The sequence below is a fragment of the Pseudorasbora parva genome, chromosome 17, assembly GCF_024679245.1.
Source record: "Pseudorasbora parva isolate DD20220531a chromosome 17, ASM2467924v1, whole genome shotgun sequence".
In the NCBI taxonomy this organism is placed as follows: Eukaryota; Metazoa; Chordata; class Actinopteri; order Cypriniformes; family Gobionidae; genus Pseudorasbora; species Pseudorasbora parva.
The window spans coordinates 5,558,784-5,580,846 of NC_090188.1; the positions used below are offsets into that span (position 1 = coordinate 5,558,784).

The 22,063-nt window shown below is 38.5% G+C and overlaps 1 protein-coding gene across 2 annotated transcripts in view; it reads left to right on the plus strand.

The window, feature by feature from the left end:
• Nucleotides 1-22,063, plus strand: part of slc29a1a (solute carrier family 29 member 1a) — a 51,649-nt gene that overhangs the window by 9,107 nt on the left and 20,479 nt on the right. Inside the window, exon 1 of one of the 2 annotated variants that reach the window (XM_067421903.1) lies at nt 11,092-11,140. The exons of the other annotated variant lie outside the window; for it this stretch is intronic. The gene's annotated coding sequence lies outside the window, so the exon portion shown is untranslated. Of the gene's footprint in view, nt 1-11,091; nt 11,141-22,063 lie in introns of those variants that run through there. 2 annotated transcript variants of the gene reach the window in all.

Here is a 22,063-nt window from a genome sequence, read left to right on the forward strand (position 1 = left end):
AATTGCTGATCTACTGGGATTTTTACACACAACCATCATTGTGATTTACCGAGAAAATTTAAAACGGCCTCCACGGTCACCACTCAATAGAGCAGCTTTGGGATGTGCTGGAATTGGAGATTCGCAATCATCGATGTGCAGCCGACAAATCTGCTTTGACTGTGATGATGCTATTATGTCAATATGGACCAAAATCTCTGAGCACTTTGTTGAATCAATGCCGTGAAGAATTAAGGCAGATCTGAAGCCAAAAGGGGGTCCAACCTGGTACTAGACTTTTCTGATTAAGGTTGATTTTTAGCTTCATTGGTCCCTAATGGCTGTGATTTTCTTTAGGAACATCAGTGGGGCTCAAATATGACCCAAAGTGGGGGCTTTTCCTAGGTCAGTAATTCCATCACACAACTGATTAAATCATGTCCAGATGCTCCTGAGACATTTCTACAAGATTTTCCAAAGAGCCATTTCTAGTGATTTTAAAAACAGCTGACACACTGTGTCCACTGTCCAGTCTGAATAAAGGTCTGCAAACTTTCCAAAGTTTGTGTAGGCCTTGTTCCTCTGGTCGTCTGGAGTGCCAACAGTGCAGACAGGGCAGCTAGTAAGGAGGAATATAAACAGCTTAAGGATGACAAGACATATTTTCATGACAGTCACACACATTTTGCCTCAAATTCTCATTAGTGTATAAAAATTGATGTTTAATGGCTTTGGCGAGCAAACTGCACTATAAAAACAGCACATTCTTTGGATTTTAAACATGAGTTTTTATTTCAAAGAGTGTTTTTTTCTTTCTAATAATCTCATATAATCTCAATGTCAATCAAGATTCGTGCTTTCTGACAAAATCCATGAAAAGATTATTTGAGACATTGTATTTCTTTCAAACTAAGGTTTCATGTATTCAATTATCTTTCAAACAAATTTTGGCTGTTGCAATAGGCTCCAGATTCCGGCTCATATTATTGGGCAGAGCTGGAAGATAACCTACATAAGTACGGTACGAGTGGCAGCTCTCACATACACACACGTTCAGGTAAGAAACACGATGTGCTGCTCATGGACTTGTTCTAACTTTACTGTGTCTATATGCCTTCATGGAATTGTGCTTTAGTTCATTATATGTTCGTTTCCTTGTATTTTGCACTGTTTTAATGTTGCGTGAAGAATGTTTAATCATTTCTGATATGTCGAGGTCTGGTGGGTTTAAATGGAAGGTCATAAGACTAACCTTATAAGAGTCAGGCTATTGTGTTTCTCTGGAGAATTGGCCTAGAGGGCAAAAGTCATGTGATGTATTGACTTTAGACTTAAAGTCATTGATGTTGTTATTCTAGCTGTGTTTATCATGACCAACTTGCAACTTGGTTCTGCATGTGATTTTACTGCTGAGACCGTATTTCTACCTCCCCGTATTTTCCACTCTACCTCCCCATTTTGACTTCTGTCAGAACTGTATTATATCTTTCCGACCATCTTTTCTCAAGCTGCACCAAGGAGAGCAGATATGAAGCTAGTTGTTGTTTTTTAGGTTTTTTTGTTACCTCATGAAGGCCTTTCTAATATCAACACGAATTAAAGAAGAGAGGTTAGCAGAAGTATCCTGAAAAAAATATTTCGTTTTGATGACAAAACCTTTTATTGACATTGCTCGTTGATGTCAGAATGATCAGGATGACCAATCAAATATGGATTTTCTGTAGATTAGTGCAAAGACATATGATGTTTCGTTTTTCATGTGAAAAGAGTGCATGGATGTAATTAACTAATATAACATTTGCCAGCTGTTTTGCTATATAAATGTCAAATGACCCGAAGTTATATCCAGTGATGAAAACTAATGAACTTTATCAAATTTGAAAATAAGGCACCATTCAACGCACTTAATTTTGACAAGTAAATTATTCACAATCATTAAAAAAGTATACTAAATTGTCAAAAGTTTTGGGATGCCTGTCTTTACATGCTCATGAACTTTAATGATATCCCATTCTTAATCAGTAGAGTTTAATATGGAGTCGGCCCACCCTTTGCAGCTATAACAGCTTCAACTCTTCTGGGACACAAGGTTTAGGAGTGTGTTTATGGGAATTTGTGACGATTTTTCTAGAAGTGCATTTGTGAGGTCAGGCACTGATGTTGGACGAGAAGGCCTGGCTCTCAGTCTCCGCTCTAATTCATCCCAAAGCTGTTCTATCTGGTTGGAGATATCAGAGCTCAGGACTCTGTGCAGGCCAGTCAAGTTCCTCCACACCAAACTCGCTCATCCATGTCTAGAGTCCAGTGGCGGCTGCTTTACTCCACTGCATCCCACGCTTTGCATTGCTCTTGGTGATGTAAGGCTTGGATGAGCTGCTCGGCCATGGAAAACCATTCCACGAAACTCTCTATACGCAATGTTCTTGAGCAGAAAGTTGGCGACTTAAAGTGCACTGTGAACCTCAGCATGAGCTGACCCCGCTCTGTGATTTTACATGGCCTACTTATTCTTGTTGAGTTGCGGTTGTTCCAAATTGCTTCCACTTTGTTATAATCCCACTAACAATTGACCGTGGAATATTTAGCAGATAGGAAATTTCACAAATGGACAGTACCACGCTTGAGTTCTCTGAGCTCCTGAGAGCGACCAATTCTTTCACAAATGTTTGTAAAGCATCTGCATGCCTAGTGCTTGAATTATACAACTGTGGCCTTGAAGTGACTGAAACACCTGAATTCAATGATTTGGAGGGATGTCCCCATCCCTGATTTGGAGGGATGTGGCAATATGGTATATGTTTTTTATGAGTGTATGTAGTATAAATGTAATCTGGACATACTACATCGCCATATTGTCATTATCATGTGTCAGTTATGTTGCTTCATTGCCATTCACCAATCCTCTCCTGTGGCCTCATGGGGTAGTAAAGTGTCCATTGTATGCACACTTCAGAATCTCATTGGAGGTAGTAAGTCATCTGGGAACTTTTTGCCTACTCTTTTATAAGTTCTGTGAATTCAGACATACTTCTTTTGTCACATACTGTTTATCGCCTAGGGAAGTATGCAGCCTTGATATGTTATGTTATTTAGCTGTTTAGATATTTGTATCGGAAAACAAGACAAACATACTGAGGAATTAAATCATTTTTTTTGCAGGGATAACTGTATTTGGACAGGAGTTGTACAAACAAATGCATTTGTGTTTTCGATTAAGTCATGATGCGAAAGAGGTGTGCTGATTCTTTTCTAAATGATTAGATGTCTGATTTTTATTTTATTTGATCAGATAGTCTATTCTTTTTCTATTATATTCTAGTTCTTTGAGCCTGGATGATATGTTCTCCACTGGTTCACTAGACTCATTCCACAGTAATACCAAACAAAGTCACATGTAGCATGGGTCACCGGGTCGGTTGAACCAAGTTTCCTCTAGTTGTCTTTGGCTGCTGTGCCTCAGGTGATAGTGAGATGAGGACAATGGAGCATGGTGTGTTTTGAGTGGATGTCAGGATACTCCTCCCTCAGAAGGTTCAGCAGGAAGATATAGGAAGATCCTGTAGATAACAATAAGGAATGTATAAATGGTCCACTCCATGCTTGCGTGCTTTCTCCTAATGCGAGTTCTGTGAAATCTGTTATTTGTTTCAGTAATCACATCTTTATCTGGCAATGCTTTCGATCCGGTTTATTATTTTCTTTTGTAATATAATTCTGGAGTTAATTGTATAAACACCTGTCCAGAACTATTAATCAAGTCACATTTCAATCAAACTCAATTCAAAATGATGCAAATTTAATGCAAAAAAGCCCACCATAAAATCTATCTTTGATCAGTTAGAATTATTTTAATGATTTCATCTGGGGTAAAGCATAATACAATCAAAAGAAAACAAGCAATCACACATTTTAGCCTATAAATCCTTGAAAACATGTTTGATGAAGTTCTCACGATTGAAATATAAAAAGACTTGTGTGATTCATCTAGTTTTGTTAGATTATTTGTTTCTATTTATTACTTCACACCTGCTGGATTTATGAGGAGTTGCGATGGCATTTCATTTAGTATTTTTTACCAGGATCCAGTTTTAAGGATCTAAGCATGGTCTGTAGTGCATGGCTCATCCCCCATTCCCTTTGAAAGCCAGTTGAGCTCGCACCATGGCGGATTGCTATTTACATGCCGGAATTTGCGAGCGGAAAGACTGAACGCTTCTCCAGAGAGGAATCCTTTTATTTGTAATATTTAATAATGTTTGTGTGCTGCTGCGCATCCCTGTGTGTGTAATAAACCAAGTGTAAATGTTTTTTTGCACCCTAGGCTCATATTACTACCACGCCCTTTAAATAACACAAAAAATACTGCGCTTTTGACTTTAGAGCAGGCTGATATGGATAGTCAGTATATGTTTAAGGTTTTATGTTGTTTTCTGGTTTATTTCTGTTTCTAGTTTGTATATGAGCATAGAAATGCAAACAGTAAAATGCTGTGTTAACAGGAAACGTGTGTGTGTGTGTGTGTTTGTGTATGTACAGTGAAGAATGAATCATATTTGGCGCAGTCAGTAGGCTGACACAACATTGAACACAAATATTGACCTTATGCAATAAGGTTAGAATACAACCCTACCCTAATAGTCAAATTAGGCTGAGCCCCCCTAAATTTTAAATCCTAGAATCGCCCCTGGAGCAGGTTTTTGTTGGTCAATGAGGCAGTCGTTTTCAGTTCCTCAAAATAGCAACGTGCCAACAATGTGCCAACACACCGTGCGTGTTTTTGGACCAGCACACAAACAGATGGGCATGAGTGCATTTGCTATATAAACAATGTGGTGCTGGATGTGAAAATGAACACACCACATAAACCTGCTTTTACACACCTTTATATACCTAGCAAGTAACCAGCTCAAACTCTTTCTTATATAAGCCCATCTGCAAAGCATGCTGGGTAAACAGCAGTGCCACAGTATAAATCGCTTTGGTTACACTTTATTTTAAGATGCTATTATGTCATTAAGGTGTGTTCTGGGTGTATCAAATGTCTTTTTTAGAGTTGCTAAGGCAGTTTAATGCATTGTCATGATTGTTATGCAGGCGTAGGGTGTTCTGGTTTTAAGTAGACATAGACGTGTAGCTCAAAGGTGAGCGATCGGCTCTGGTTTCATGGCATAGAGTTTGCTGCACGGCCATGTGTTCAGCTCCTGTTCCTCTGTCCTGCCAGGTACGTCACGTACTGCACACAGATTAATGTGCCTTTGGGCATGTAAGTAGCCTGACAAGCCAGACCCACATAAAGATGTTTGGTCTGGAAACTCACCATTGACAGCTCAAACCGAGGGGCGGGATAAACGGTTGTCTTTCAAACTCCCTCTGCACGCGATAGGATAGCGCTACACCAACCAGAGCAACGTGAAGCGGAGCTAGTTGACAGATTAAACATTCGTTGTATCCGGTCGGCAAAACTCTGAACACATCTTCCCTTCTTAAGAATGACTTCAGTGCCGTTCTTTTCTCAGAGAAAAGCTTAACTCCAAGTCTTCCAGAGTCGCGGTCAAAGCTGATTCGAAAGACCGCTGTTTAATAGTTTCTGTGTTTACTAGAAGCACGCAAGCGCAACTCTGCCGGCATTATGTTAAGCCCTGCCCACCGACTCTACACAATGTGATTGGCCTGACCAGAGTTAGGCTTTCACAGCTCAGAAGTGTATTGAGAGTTGCTAGACGACACTCGCGGGCAGATTACATTTGCTGCAGCTAGGGTGTGTCTAGATTTCTAGGCTAGCATGTAAGAGCTCCACATCCAAAACTGCTTAGCATTTAAGATGCTAATGTGTTTAGTGTGTTATTGCTAGCTAAAAGTTTGTCTACTAGCTAGTGCAGTAATTCAGTTCAGTTGTTTAACATTAAAATATATGAAATTGAAGTAGATGAATGAACATATGAAATTAAATGTCTGAAACATGTTAGGGAAACATATAAAATTCACTTTGAAATTACTTGATAATTGTGTCACTTAAAATGTATTCATCCCATGAGGTTAAAGTTACATGATGTAACAGTGTTACAGTGTTTCCCACTGAAGCTAAACAGGGCTGAGCCTGGTCAGTACCTGGATGGGAGACCAACTGGGAAAACCAGGAGCTGCTGGTAGAGGTGTTAGTGAGGCCAACAGGGGGCGCTCACCCTGTGGTCTGTGTGGGTCCCCCTAACGCCCCAGTATAGTGATGGGGACACTATACTGACAAAGAGCACCGTCCTTCGGATGAGACGTTAAACTGAGGTCCTGACTCTCTGTGGTCATTAAAAATCCCAGTATGTCCTTCGATAAAGAGTAGGGGTGTAACCCCGGCATCCTCGCCAAATTTGCCCATTGGCCTCTGTCCATCATGACCTCCTAATAATCCCCATATCCTGATTGGTTTCATCACTCGGTCTCCTCTCAATCAGCTGGTGTGTGGTGAGCGTTCTGGCACAATATGGCTGCCGTCGCATCATCCAGGTGGATGCTGCACATTGGTGGTGGTTTGAGGAGATTCCCCCCTTCCATGTAAAGCGCTTTGAGTGCCTAGAAAAGCGCTATATAAATGTAACGAATTATTATTACATGAACAAATTGTGTTTGTTTAAATGAATTGATTCATGTGTGACCGAAGTACACAATTAAATCATGTAAATCCAACACTTTTATTTTAGTGCATGATGGTAACCCTATACTAACATAATTTACATTCTAAACTATAGCATAACAAAACACTAAATCTTCCACTTAATATTAATCTTGCACAAAAGGCATTATATAACACTTAATTTTAGTATCTACTCTCCCTTTTGCGTTTCAAAACATGTTGGGAAATAAAAATCCCAGCCCAGTTTCAGTTAAATTTAAGTTTGCCAAAACAACAAATAAAACAAGTTGATAAAGCTCAAAATAATGAAACAGTTTAGATTACTTAAAATATGTCAGTTTTGTGAACTCAAAAAAAGTTTCAAAAGTTACAAAAATACTCTCAAAAGTTAATTTGATTGAACTAATTTGAGTTGGCTTTACTCAAAGCAATTAAACATTTTGAGCATTAGTGTTTACTATATACACTGATCAGGCATAACATTATGATCACTGATAGGTGAAGTGAATAACACTGATTATCTCTTCATCACGGCACCTGTTGTGGGTGGGATATATTAGGCAGCAAGTAAATGTTTTGTCCTCAAAGTTGATGTGTTAGAAGCAGGAAAAATGGGCAAGCGTGAGGATTTGAGTGAGTTTGACAAGGGCCAAATTGTGATGGCTAGACGACTGGGTCAGAGCATCTCCAAAACTGCAGCTCTTGTGGGCTGTTCCCGGTCTGCAGTGGTCAGTATCTATCAAAAGAGCTCCAAGGAAGGAACAGTGGAGAACCGGGCACAGGGTCATGGGTGGCCAAGGCTCATTGATGCACGTGCACGGGGAGCGAAGGCTGGTTTGTGTGATCTGATCAAATAGACGAGCTACTGTATAGCTCAAAATGCTCAAGAAGTTAATGCTGGTTCTGATATGGTGTCAGAATACACAGTGCATCGCAGTTTGTTGCGTATGGGGCGGCATAGACCAGTCAGGGTGCCCATGCTGACCCCTGACCCCGCCGAAAGCACCAACAGTGGCACGTGAGCATCAGAACTGGACCACTGAGCAATGGAAGAAGGTGGCCCTGTCTGATGAATCATTAGTGCATGTGTGTCGCTTGACCCACTTACTTGGGGAACACATGGCACCAATATGTTTTTAAAACACCAAAAAGTTTTTACTTAAACTTTACTTTTACTTACAGCTTCTTTTTCATAAGGGTGAATGGAGGCATGGTGTATAACGGCTAGGCAGATTGGCCGTCAGTCTAAGTGCTACAAATTTGTTGCACTCATTTAAAGCCGATGGTATCAAACAGTTGTCCTTCTAAGTTATACCCAAGAAGTGTTTTTGTCCCATCTCATTTTCTCTGGATGTTTACTTGTTAAACCTCATGGAGGGACTGTCTCACTCAAACCACGGCTGGTTTTAGACTAGACGTGTAGGTGGAAGCGGTCGGACTGTAGTGCAAACAGAGTCTAACCACTAGGTTTAATGTATTCAAGCGCAGCCCAAAAGAAGACAACATGGATGCCAGTTCTATTTTAAACATACAAATTTATCTGACACAGAACCCAACCTACAGACGTAAACAAGTCTGAATGCGTTCAAACTGCTTTGAAAATGAACATCTTGTTTACTGGACTCGTCTGTTGAAATGCATTTTAAAGAGAATCACACAGTGGCTCAAAAACATGCAATGATAATTGCAACCCATGCAATTCCCTGAATTTTTGCACACTGAGTTAATTTATTTCATTAAGTTCCAGTTTCAGTTCCAGTTCCAGTTCCTAATTTTACTAAAAAGTTATTAGAATAGGATGACAAACAATCATATCCAGGAACCATGCAAAATAAGACCATGAATGCGTATTGAGTCTAAAACAGGTACGTATTGAATTGAACAAATAACTTAGCATTCTGAGTTCACTAAACTTCTTCAGTACATGATAGTTAGAGAAAAGTGCAGAACTGAAGTTTTCACTTTCAACATGAACTGTAGCATATTGTAGACTTATTATGTCCTTGAAAAGCGGACATTGTGAGCTCCTTCAGGAAAGTATTACAGTGCAGCTGTGTTCTGATGGGAGTTGTGGGATCTCACATGAAGGTGTGCATACACTACAACAAAACAGCAGATGTCTGGCATTGTCAACAGGCAAGGCAAAGTGCAGAATTTGTTGTTACATGCTTTAGGAGGCAGTTTGTTAAATTTGACCATGGCTGATTGTTACACCTCATTCATGAAAGACGCACACACACACACACACACACACACACACACACACACACACACACACACACACACACACACACACACACACACACACGCACGCACACACACACACACACACACACACACACACACACACACACACACACACACACACACACACACACATACACACACACACACACACACACACACACACACACACACACACACACACACACGTCTGGTTCACTATCTTTATGGGGAATCTCCATAGATGTAATGGTTTTTACTGTACAACCCGTATTTTCTATCCCCCTACACTGCCCCTGCCCCTAAACCCATCACACACACACCCATCACAGGAAACATTCTGCATTTTTACTTTCTCAAAAAAACTCATCCTGTATGATTTATAAACATTTTGAAAAGTGGGGACCGCTGTCATCTCAGATTTTACTATCCTTATGGGGACATTTGGTCCCCACAATGTAATATAAACAAGGGCACACAAACACACACACACATACACACACACACACACACACACACACACACACACACACACACACACACACACACAGACACAGACACACACACACACACACACACACACACACACACACACACACACACACACACACACACACACACACACACACACACACACACACACACACACACACAGACACACACACACACACACACACACACAAACAAAGTTCTAGATTCTTTGCAAACATTAGAAATTCTTTGGCATTACATTTTAAGTACAATCAACTTGGATTTGAAGTCATTTCAACTTAAATTACATTAAACTGACTTTAAAAAATGTGTTGACTCTTGCATAACCTGCAACTTCAATGTATAAAACTTATTGATTTTGATGAGTTAAAGCAACGTAAAAACATATGTTGTCATATTGACCATAGACTTTTTAAAGTGTATTTTCATGGAATAGTGGATTATTTATCATAACAAATTATTTTTAATTCATGTGCCGTAATTAAATCAAAATAACTCCCACTCCCCTTACAACAAAATCTCCATTCTTCTCTGATGATGGCGAGAGGGAGGGGCAATCTGTAACATGAGATCCACCAATAGCAAACCACTTGTGCTGGTTTTCAAGTTTCTATCTTCGCTATCCATTACAATAAAATGTATAATGAAGAATTCATACGCACTTAAACAGAAATCATTAAGCGTCTTTAAAAATGTATACTGTATCCTGCTGGGTACCAGGAATATACTTTTTTCCACTGTAGTGGACATTGTATGTGAGTGAATTTCTCTGACACCATACATGTCAGAGTTTTAAGTCCTGTAAAGAGCACAATCAGGGCTTTTCAGCGATACCAAATGTTTGGTATCGCCATGACCACCTTGTTTCACAACTTTTCCTTATAAAAAATAGATGAAATAAATGTATTGTATTGAATGGAACTACATCTATGACCATTTTAAAACAAAAACCTAAAAAAAATCGATTGGTGAATGAAAAATAAAATCCCATCGTTTATGTATACACTGTAAAAAAAATATTTAGAAAAAAAGATAACTGGTTGCCTTAAAATTTTGAGTTCATTGAAATTAAATTTTTGAGTTAATACAATGAACATGTTTTTGAGATTCGACAACCTTTATTAAAATATTATTAAAGATTTTGTAAGCATATTGGGTAATTGTGTGTTTTATTTCTGATGACGCAGTGAAACATGCCAAATTGTGCTATTTTCATGATTTATCAAATTTTTTATGTGGTTCAGATACCATAATATTTTGAGTTTCTATTTATTAAACAAATTTCCTTCATTGTATCAACTAAAAATCTTTAATTTCAATAAACTTAAAATTTTAAGGCAACCAGGTTACTTACTTTTTTAAGTTAAACCAACAAAAACCAACATTTTTTTTTACAGTGTAGGCTATGTCTTTTTATTTTTTTAAGTTCTGGTGCCCACTATAGAGGACAGAGCATAAGATATGAATAAAATATATTTCCCAAAATGTCCCATTTATGCTTGAAACAATACAATGGCATGAAAAAATGAAAGGCATGAAAGGTTTTAGCTGAAATAAATTTAAAATTAAATTTAACAGTAGCCTATTTGACATTATTGAAATTGTATAAATTAAAACATTTAATTTAACAGTAGCTTATTTGACATTATTGAAATGGTAAAGAGCATGTCAAAGGAATTGTGTTGAGTTTGTGTATGAGTGAGTGAGTGTGTGTGTGTGTGTGTGGATAGCAAAAGTTTTTTCAGCCCCCCCCCCCCCCCCCCCCATCTCTCTCTCTCTCAAACTTTTCAGACAGTCTCAGTCTCTTCTGCTCTCCTCAAGGTAAGGGCTCGATTATACTACAAACTGGTCATATCGGTACACTTTTATTGCTCGACTTACTTTTGTGATAGCTCTCGTTTGAAACCATCGACAGTCCAAAGTTCAGCAAGCAATGTTCTGTGGTGTTTTTAGTAACAATACTAATGATCCGCGTTTACAAGCACGCGGGTTTACATCACTGTTTTGTTTTATAACGCGCCCGAGACCACGTTAAATTTAGCGCCAAATTCATTTGCGACGTTATTTTACTTTTTACGGTAGTTATACTATGTTCTTGAAAAGATTTTAAATTATATCTGTTTGGTGTGTTAATGTGTCTTAATGTATTATATTACTGTTTGGGCTTGCTATGTGGGTCGGGCATGATGTACTGGGACGCGGCATAAGTAACATAGTTTCCTGTTCTAATGTTATTCTGTGAAATGTAAAGTGATTTATGTTTTGAAATATACAGATAGGCAAGTAAAATGATGATACGAGGCGCTGAACTTTTTATCAGGCACATTTGGCGCCATATAGCCAACGTAAAGTAGTAATGCGACGTCAGCACGCTTTCAATATGCCATGTGCCACATTTTCTTGTTTATTTCGTTTTAATAATAAGCCTAGTGCTATGTGTAAAGAACAGCTGAGATCTGTACCTGGTTTAAGTATTAAGAGAGTAGGGCTAGTTGTATCAAGTTTTATCGCAGGGTTAGTTGTAAGCGGTTGTAACACGCGAACAAGCATGGCTTAATACTTTCCACTCATGCCACAAATGCGGGATGACGACACTTGGTTTATTTATGAGTTGCCATATCAACATTATTGAGAAAAAATGCGCCAAAATTAAAACATCTTTGAAACATTACTGAACATTTATTTAACCATTTACCAAAACTTAAGTACATTTTTCATCAGTTTTTTTGTTGTTGTGTTGATTTAAAATAAGACAAATCGATATTATTTTAATCTTATACCTGTTATTTAACCGTTTAGATCGTTATTTAATGCTGATCTTACAGCCGAATAACGTTACATGAGCCAGGTTTAAAGGAGAAACCATGAGAAAAGATTGAATAGTGATGTTTTTAACTAAGCTGGATAACTGTTTAGCTGTGTTTTTTTCAAAATTTGTATATATTTTTAAAATAAAAAAATGCCATGGTTTTATTTAAAAAAGTTAATAATTGTATTTTATTGACAAAATATTTTAGTTTGTCTTAGATTTTATTTTTGTTTTATTATTTCAGACATTTAAATCTGTCATTTGGTCATGTACATGTACCTCTGCACCTATGGGGCATGTTGTCACATTTCACTTCCATTCTTTCGGGGTAAATCAGGAAAAAAGTATACATGTTATTGATGAAACAAAACCACATAATTGTGCTAGACGTGTGAAATTAATGTGTAAGTGGATTTACACAAACTGAGAAAGTCCCAGTTGCGCAACTGGGGGAACAGGGCAAAGCGTTCGGTTGTGCCCTGCTCTACCATAGTTCACTTTCAAAAGTTGCAGTTTCAAAGCGTTTTGAAGGGCTTCAAAATGACGGATGGTTTCGCTATATATAAGACTATTCTTATCTAGTGATATGCATCTTATTCCTATAAGTGCAAGGGCGTAGTTTTGTTTTGAGCACTGGGGGTGATGAAGTGTGAACCGTTCGGTGGGGTCCCTGGACATGCTTACTCATGAGATTGATTTATTCATTTATTTGTTTGTTCGTTAGTTTGTTAATTTGTGGGATCATCCACACATATGCATTGATAACAGTTGCAAAAAAGTAATAGCCTACTTTGCAATTACTGGTTTATGATGTATTTTATTTAAGCACCTAAAAACGTACCAGTTTTCTAATCAGCTGCTACTATGGCGGATAAAGAAAGAAAGAGGAGAGCCTCGACAATTTGTCTCGGCAAAATTGGTCCAACAAGATCTGAAAGCTGCTGAATTTGCAGCTTCTGACATGGTAGCCAGGGGACTAAAGTTTTCACAGCGCACATACTCTAAATGGCTCTGCGGACGCTGTAACGCTGCCATAGTTTGACCAAACTCCCCTCCACAATCATTTCCTGCTTCTTCTCATTTCCTGTCTAATGGTTTGCCAGCTGATGCACCTTTGGATAATATGATTAAAAAGCTAACAACCATTAGTGTAATGACAATTTTAATCCTTGCATAAAAAAACAAACAAAAAAACTATTCAACTAGCCTAATTGAACACTGGGTGTATATTACAACTTCGGATAGACTGACATGTAAAGCTTTTTGCACAGTGGTGGCCACTAGTGGACTGAACTGTTAATACTGATAAGGTATAGCTAAGAGTGGTCCAGACCAACCTTACGGAAAGTATTCTTAACTAAGATCGTTTCGGGAAACACATATTAACTTTAAGGGATATTTTAAGGTGTAACTTAAAGGGATACTTCACCGCTTTTTCATATTAAACTGTGTTATTCCCTTAACTAAAACGAGTTGATACATACCTCTCTCGTCTCGGTGCGTGCTCTTAATCGCTCTGACGCGCGGTGACGATCTGATAGCATTTAGCTTAGCCCACTAAGCCCAGTTCATTCACTATGGTACCAAACAGAGATCAAATTAGAAGCGACCAAACACCTCCACGCTTTCCCTATTTAAATACAGTTATGGAACAGAAACATCTTCCCTCACATCTCCCAGGCGGGAGATGATTTTTCAGGCGGGACTTTTTACTGCGCCGAGTCGAAGTACTCTCAGAAGTGCGATTCCGCCATACATTATAGTTCTCCTTTTTAATCCGCTTAGACAAACACCATGTTTTATTTTATGTCATCATACTTGATCGTTCAACTATTCGTGTAACTGTATTTAAATAGGGAAAACGTGGAGGTGTTTGGTCCCTTCTAACTTGATCTCTGTTTGGTACTATAGTGAATGAACTGGGCTTAGTGGGCTAAGCTAAATGCTATCAGATCGTCACCGCGCGTCAGAGCGATTAAGTGCACGCACTCAGAAGAGAGAGGTATGTATCAACTCGTTTTAGTTAAGGGAATAACATAGTTTAATATGAAAAAGCGGTGAAGTATCCCTTTAAGAATTACCTAGTGTTAAGAAGGTCTCGGGAAATTCTAAAGCATTTAAATTGCAGTCGAACGTTTTCCATCTCGTGATTTCTGGGCATGTGAGTTCCCGAACATAGTGCATGATGGGATACGCTAAGCCTCCGAAGGGGCTTTAGTGTTTAGTGTATATGGGTTTAGTATGCGTTAACGGCACTGTGTGTTGGCATTTTTAAGACATGGGACTGTCTTGCACAACTTCCTGCGTGTACGCGCTCTCAAGATCTTAAAGGGGGGGTGAAACACTCAGTTTCAGTCAATCTCATGTCAATCTTGAGTACCTATAGAGTAGTATTGTATCCTTCATATCTCCGAAAAGTCTTTAGTTTTATTATATTTATAAAAGAAATATGGGCTGTACCGAGTCTTTCCGGAAAAGACAGAGTATCGTGTGGGCGGAGCTAAATAATGACGAATGCGCAAAGCGGTGACTTTGTGGAGAGACCCATGGCTATCAATCTCAGCTAATAGAGATATATGATCCTGAATCATTCGGAGGCTGAAATAAATTGAACAGGAGAAACAGCAACAGCAGGACGTCCGTCTCTGTGGTATGGACTGTATTTAGTGGCCTGTCAACATTTGTGTGTGTTTACTCGCAGTTTATGAGGACATGATTCGGTTTATGGACTATTGTATGCGACTAAACCTTAGCAGTAGCAAGCGAAACGGTTTTGCACGTCAGACTAGTGTAACGTTATACAGAGAACTACATTTGACTACGCATTTGAATGACGAAGCACACGATCGTGTCGTTTACTGATGTTTACTCACGCGACGATAGCCAACAGCACAGACATTTGAAGCAGTTTTACTCACCGGCTGCTTCCAAAGCAGGACCGAACCTTTATCGCTGGGACCGCTCCGTCAAAAACACACTTCTTTGGTATGATTTGTTGAAGTCCTGTGACAGCAGTGAACGGTGGAGATCCACTTTGTGAAGCGATGTTGTGAAGCTTCCCGTCATATCTGCGTTCAAATCGGTTCAAATGCAGCGCTGCCTTCCCGGAATGCTGTGCTGAAGCGTTGAAGTTGCTCGACGTCACCCATAGGAATAAAGTGGAGCGAGGCGAGGACTATAACGACGACTGGATCTGCACCTGAGAGAGTGTTTATGGGCGTGCATTTCCTCTCTCGCTCTAGTCACGCGCGCGCGCCCTTCCGGGAGAAGAGCCCGTACGGCCCATACAAGGACCTTCTGCTCTGTTTACGTCAAACCGAGCCATACTCGAAAAAAACTCTCCGAAACTTGTGAGAAGCCGGAAGGAGTATTTTTAACACAGAAATACTCCATCAAACGTCTAACATTAGTTTTTGAAACTTTGTCTATGTTTAGGATGGGAATCCAAGTCTTTAACAGTGTAAAAAGCTCAGTATGCATGAAACAGCATTTCACCTCCCCTTTAAATGTGGGTATTACTCCAACTGCTGCTTAAATATTAATTGAAGTGGCATTTGCAAACCAATTACTTGGGCACATCTATAAGTTAGTTTATTCCTAAAAATGCTTCTTGGTACTGTAGTGTTCTTGTTTGTTAAATGTAATCTAGGCAATAAAAGATAACTTTAGTTTAGATTTTTCCACATTTACATACCAATAGGAAAGGGTTAATTGCTGATGTTTTTGTCCTGTTAGGGTGTTTACTGATTGAAACCACCTGCTTTGACTCAGTTTTAATTACAGCCTTGCTCTCTGTGGTGTTTAGTTGTCCACACAGTTCGAGTTTCCTTGAAGTGTCATGCATTTGCTCGTGATAAGGACAGTAGATGTTCGTGCACTTCTCATACACGTTAGATGAGATTCATGTGAGCTGTATCATGGAGAGACAGTGAGCTCTCAGTACTATAGGGTTAACGCTCTTAATGCAACTCATGTGGTGTGCATGGCATGCAACTCAGGTCGCACTCTCGCTTTATGCACAGAAGATCAAAATCTAGGTTGATTTCCTAAGTGGTATCGCAGCTGCATTAAAAAAAGTCAGCACAAAGTAATATTCGCCTGTAAATATTATCTGTGTTAAAAATGTCCACTTTTGTCCACAATACTTCTCTTCAAAGTCAACAGAAATCATAATTCACCCAGTTTACCTTGCACAATGCTTGATTTATTGTAAATTATTCTACGTTAATCCAAATTAAATAAAGAGGTCGTCTTTGTAATTATTCATCATAATACATTAACCCTTACATGGCTTTTCTTTAAAAAAACAAACATTTCCAATCATTTATCTCCAACCATCTTTTTTCCAATCCAATAAAGTGGTGTACATTTATTCTGGTTGAATATCCTGTCTAAGTAAAATGGGTTGTGAATGTTGTTTAATGCAGGTTAAAGCAAACTAGAGCTGTGGATTTCAAGAGCTTGGAGTGGTTTTACAGAGTTGTGTTTTTGCAGGAAACGTGGCACAAATAAGCTGACATATTGCAGTGCTTATTTCAGCGCCACATCTGCCTTTAATTGTGTTATATTGCGGGTCAATATGTCCTGTTTCGATTTTTGAGTTTTTCTGGACATTTTGTGACTTTCTCATTTAGGGTCATGAACAAAGTTTCAACATGCTGATGTGTTTTGGGTTACACTTTATTTTAAGGTGTCAACAGTGTAAATATGTATTTAAGTACTGAGTGATATTAAGTAACTAAATGTGCTTACTATAGGGTTAGGATTAGAAATAGGGGTTGTTTTAGGGTTATTACTACATGTAACATGTGAAACAAGGATACTGTAAGTGTTTTGATATACACACACAAATTTAATGGCATCTGTACAGACTCAAAATAATTATATTTTTGGTTACATTTTTGTGAAGGTAAAAATACCTTTTTGCCACTTATTTAAATTTCAATTCTCAAAATATTTGGTCAGCCACAGATGGTAAAAATTAGCTATAATTTCTTTTTTCAAATAAGCCAACATATTGTAGTGTTTATTTCAATCCCACTTCTGTCTTTAATTGTAACATTGCATAAAGTTAAACTCAGGCTTTTCTTGCTTTCAAAATAATTTCCTTGTGCAGAGGGCCTTATGCTTCAGCCAATAGTGAGTTTCTTACTCCAGTGGAGATAGCAGGCCTGCTGTCCTGTCCAGCTGCCTCACAGCTTTATGAAATGAGTCAGAGAAAATAAATGTAATTGTGGTCTCCTGTTTTTCTGTGACTACACTAAACCAGTGGGTTTGTCTGTGATAGAAAGTGGGCACTGTTTGGCACAGGTGGCACATTGTTTGTCACACGTTTTACAAAGAGGCTTTGATTGAGATTTTGCATATTTATGGTGCTTATAGTAACGCTTGTGAATTTTAGCCAGGTCTTAAGAACTGGGAATCATTTCTTATTCGAAACGTATCCCATTTAGCCTTGTTCAGACTGTCAGTCCAAATCAGATTTTTGTGCATATCACATTTAGCAAGTGTGAAACGGCAAAAAAATCACATTAAAAGCAATTTTTGAAATTCATTTCAGTAGATGTTTCCAGTTTTCATCCAAAGTTTCGAATTTAAGCAAAATTGGAATATTGCATAAAACATTTGTGAATAAAGCAGCGTTTCCAGTGGAGTCAAGTGGCACTAAACATCAATAAGAAAACTAGGAGAAACCACTGGATGTAATTATTTTCATATTAAATTAATTACTTTTGAAAATGCAATAAACGCATTTCTGAGGGAGATGCTGCTGTTTGGGAATGCAGTCGTGTAAGATGGTTGTGGAAGGTAATTATACCGAACAACTTGTTAGACAGATTTGGTTAAGGCATTTCAAAACAGACAAAACAGCATTTGAAAAATATATTCCCACTCGATAGTCCAGTTATGCCGTCCCGTTGCACAAAGTCACGTGATATTTTTGATGCATATCGAGGAATTTATTCGGTAAATGTGTTTGGATCGTAGTTTACGAGCATGTTTTCTTATCGGCTAAAAAATGTATCTGACTCAAATGAGCATATGCGTTTTTTATGCACATCTTGGTGTATTTTTGAATATATTTTTACAGTATAGCATATTTTATATAATTTAATACATATTGCCAACATTTGAGCTCATTTAACAAATATTAGAAGTAGAAATTAAACTTTTAGAAGTTTAATCAACCAGTCTCCGTGGTCCTGTTTCCACTGTAGCTCCGCTGGATCTCGTGTCGGAGCTTGTGTCATGTTCAGCGGGGAAACTTTCTAACTTTAGACCACCGCCCTGAGTTTCTATCGTAGCTGAAATATTCTAAGTGACTTCATAACCTATCCATAAATAAACAGTGAACAGCTCTGGGGACATATTTTAACATCTAAGTTATTTATATTCTGTATTCTTTTTTGATAAAATCTTAATTTTATGCAACAGGCATTTCTATCACGCGAAAAAAAAAGACCTACTTGACACTCGATTAGGTGATTCTGTATGTTGCTTTGAATAAAATTAAAAGATATATCGCACAACATGAATTTATAGATAAAATAAAATATACATAAACCTGTATTTTACTGAAGACATGCACCAATTTGACTGGGCTGCACTGGTCGCAAAAAGCCTGTGATAAATAACTCAAACCCTGGGGAGCTGGGTTACACAAAAACTAGTAACACTGGGTTGTTACGTCTGACCTGGAGCAGCTGGGTTACACAAAAACTACCAATACTATGTTGTTACGTCTGACCTGGAGCTGGGTTACACAAAAACTAAAGTACCAACACTGGGTTTTTTACGTCTGACCTGGAGCTGGGTTGCACAAAAACTAAAGTACCAACACTGGGTTTTTTACGTCTGACCTGGAGCTGGGTTACACAAAAACGACCAACACTGGGTTTTTACGTCTGACCTGGAGCTGGGTTACACAAAGACTACCCAATCACTGAAAATATTACCCCCTAAAATTACCCATGAAAACGCTCAACCCAGAATCTAGGTAGAAAAAATAACCCAAGATTAAGTGTGTGCAAACCCCTCCATGTTACAATTGTTGTTGTTTTTGCCATATATACCTAAAAAAAAGTATTTCTCTAATCTACATATGAACATTTTAAGACGTTTGAAAGGCCAAAATTATGAGAACTAGCTTTAAAAACGAAGTGAGTGGGCAGTAAATTATTTGTCAATTCCAAATCTCTCATCTCCATCACTTCTCATTTTTCTCATTGCCATCTTGCCCTCTCTTCCTCTCCTAAAGCAGTCAACAAAATATTTTTTATGAATCACTTTCTAAGATTTTTTTTAAATCATTCACAATATGTACACATTCATTTTTCTTTATTAATCTTATGCATTATATGAAGAGAACAGATTTATTAATGTTTCTCGTCCTCTCACATTGACAGCTAATTATCACAGTAAATCACATACATTATTTACGTTATAATTTAAACCAAGGTTTTTTAGTTTGCCTGATTATTTTTATCGTAAAACATTTCAATCCTAAAACAGCAGCCACATTTTAAATGTTTAGTTTAGCTACTTACATCTCATCTCGCACTGAAGGACCATTTATCTGAAGAGTCGCGCTATAATTTGCTCTCAGCACCTTCAAGTGATATAAAGCCCGCTTACTTTGTTTTGATGGTTATGTTCAATATTTTGTCCTTTGGTGGTGAGGGAAGGTTTGTCTGAACCTACAGGCATGTCTCAGTCTCAAATGTAGGCCCATCTCTCTTGACAAGCACATCTCTGTTACGGACCTGTGTTACGTTTCTCTGTCCCTGCCTCTGTTCTTCACCCGTTCATTATCTTACGAGTCCGTTCTATCAGGTTTCTTCATATCACAGCTGTGGCCGCCGGTGTACATCTCCACAGATGATGCCAATGTAGATGGCTTGCTGTCCTCTGATTTCTTTAAAGTGCCAGTTTTTATTCATTTTGATGAATGTAGTAGGCGTAAGAATAAATGAATGAATGAATGAATGAATGAATGAATGAATGAATGAATGAATGATCACTTGCGTCTAAAATGAAAATAGCGGGGCTTTGACGCAGACGTGCTTGTAAAATGAAATAAAAAAATATGATTTACAATAATTTACTGCAGCTTGTAATGTGAAATTTTAATTTATCAATAATACTCTGACATCACATGTGAAGTTTACCTAAGCTAAATAGTAAAAATAAAAAAGAGACAAATTTTCTGCTAATACACCGCTGCCTTAGAGGAATGACTGACACAAACCTTCCTTAAAGTACTGAAAGAATTGTGAAAAATCTGCATCATAACTCAACTCTCACTACGATTTCCATCCATATTCGTATCTTGTTGTCGTGTTGAGGAGATGGACAGCTAGAATTGGTTGCCTCAAGGGCCTCTTGGCTGCACTGCTGATGTTCTCAGGTTTCAGGCCTCTCGCTGTTGGTCCGCTGAAGGCTCAACACCCCAACAGACAGTCTATTTCAGGACCCTGCAGCTTTGTTGTGAAATATTGAGCCTCTGAGGGTCCTTTTAGAAGCACAGTGCTAGGAAGCAAAGTCAGAGGACTGTCCTGGAAAACTACCAAAGGTGATTTTCAAATTGGGGGACTGTGATTTTAGGCTGCTGGGAGTCATTTGTGTTTAGTGCAGCTGTGACTGTAGACCTTGGCTCGGTTTGATGACCTCTTTCAGATTTGGCGCATGAGCTGATCTGGGAGTGATTGTTCATTGTAAATCAGAGACGTTGTTGACGAAGACTTGGAAAAATGGAACGAGACTGCATGTTAATCGTTAGCATATTTCAGCAAGGTTATACAGGCAACTAAATACTTTGCTCTGAGTATAAGTATGCAAATCATTTCACATTTTTTTAAACAAATATTTAAATACATACACATTTAAAAATGTACATACTCCTTCAATATATGGCTGTGATTATCTTATGCACAGCTTGTCAGTGGAGCACAGCTCTGGGATCAGCTGCTCCGTCTGAAAGCGCTGCGAGTTTGAGTCGCTTATAACGTGCATTTGAAAAAGCAACACGCGCCAAACATCTTTCCGAACATGAGAAGCATTTAGTCATGTTTAATCAAATGCTTCAATCTTCTGTTTATTCAGCTCACCGATAGTATGATGTTCATAGGGATTTCCTGGAATGAAGTGTGCTATTGTACTTCTGCTGCAAATATTTGGAGTATCTTGCTGGCTTGCAGAAGCTTGAGTTGCATTTATTACTGATCACAGCCGTTCTTCACTGCGAAGCTGCGCATTAAATAACGCAGCCTTTGCCAAATCGCGTGCGGTTTAATTGCGATTTACGGAGCCCTAATACTGACAGTACTTAAGACGTGATCACAGGAGTTGGGTCAATCAGACTACACTCTAAAAAATACTGGGTTAAAAACCACCCAAGTTGGGTTGGAAATGGACAAACCCAGAAATTGGGTTGTTTGAATGGCTCCATTCAGTGGGTTCAAACAACCTCATTTCTGGGTTTGTCCATTTTCAACCCAACTTGGGTGGTTTTTAACCCAGCATTTTTTAGAGTGTACAACCAGATTCCCTCAACGTGACTGAGATTTCCGGTGGTTGTAACAAAATTTGTCCTAATCAGATCAGATCTCTTGTGTCAAGTGGCTGATGTATAAAGGTCTTGAGCAACATGCCGGTTCTGTCATGATGACGCATTGGAAATTGTGCTGAAATCACACTTAGCTGAAATACTATTTGAAATAGTGAACTTTGTTAGAAGGTGTTTCAGAGGAATCAGCTTTTATAGCTTGAAGTTTTCTATTAGAGCTGCATAATTAATAGTTAAAATATCCCAATCTCGATACAAACGTCCACCATTTCTAAATGACAATGATTCTGCTGCGTCATCATCTGCATTTCTAGAAGAGAACTGAAGGAAGAAGAAAGTGTGTTTTAGTTTCATTGGAAAATTCTGTTTA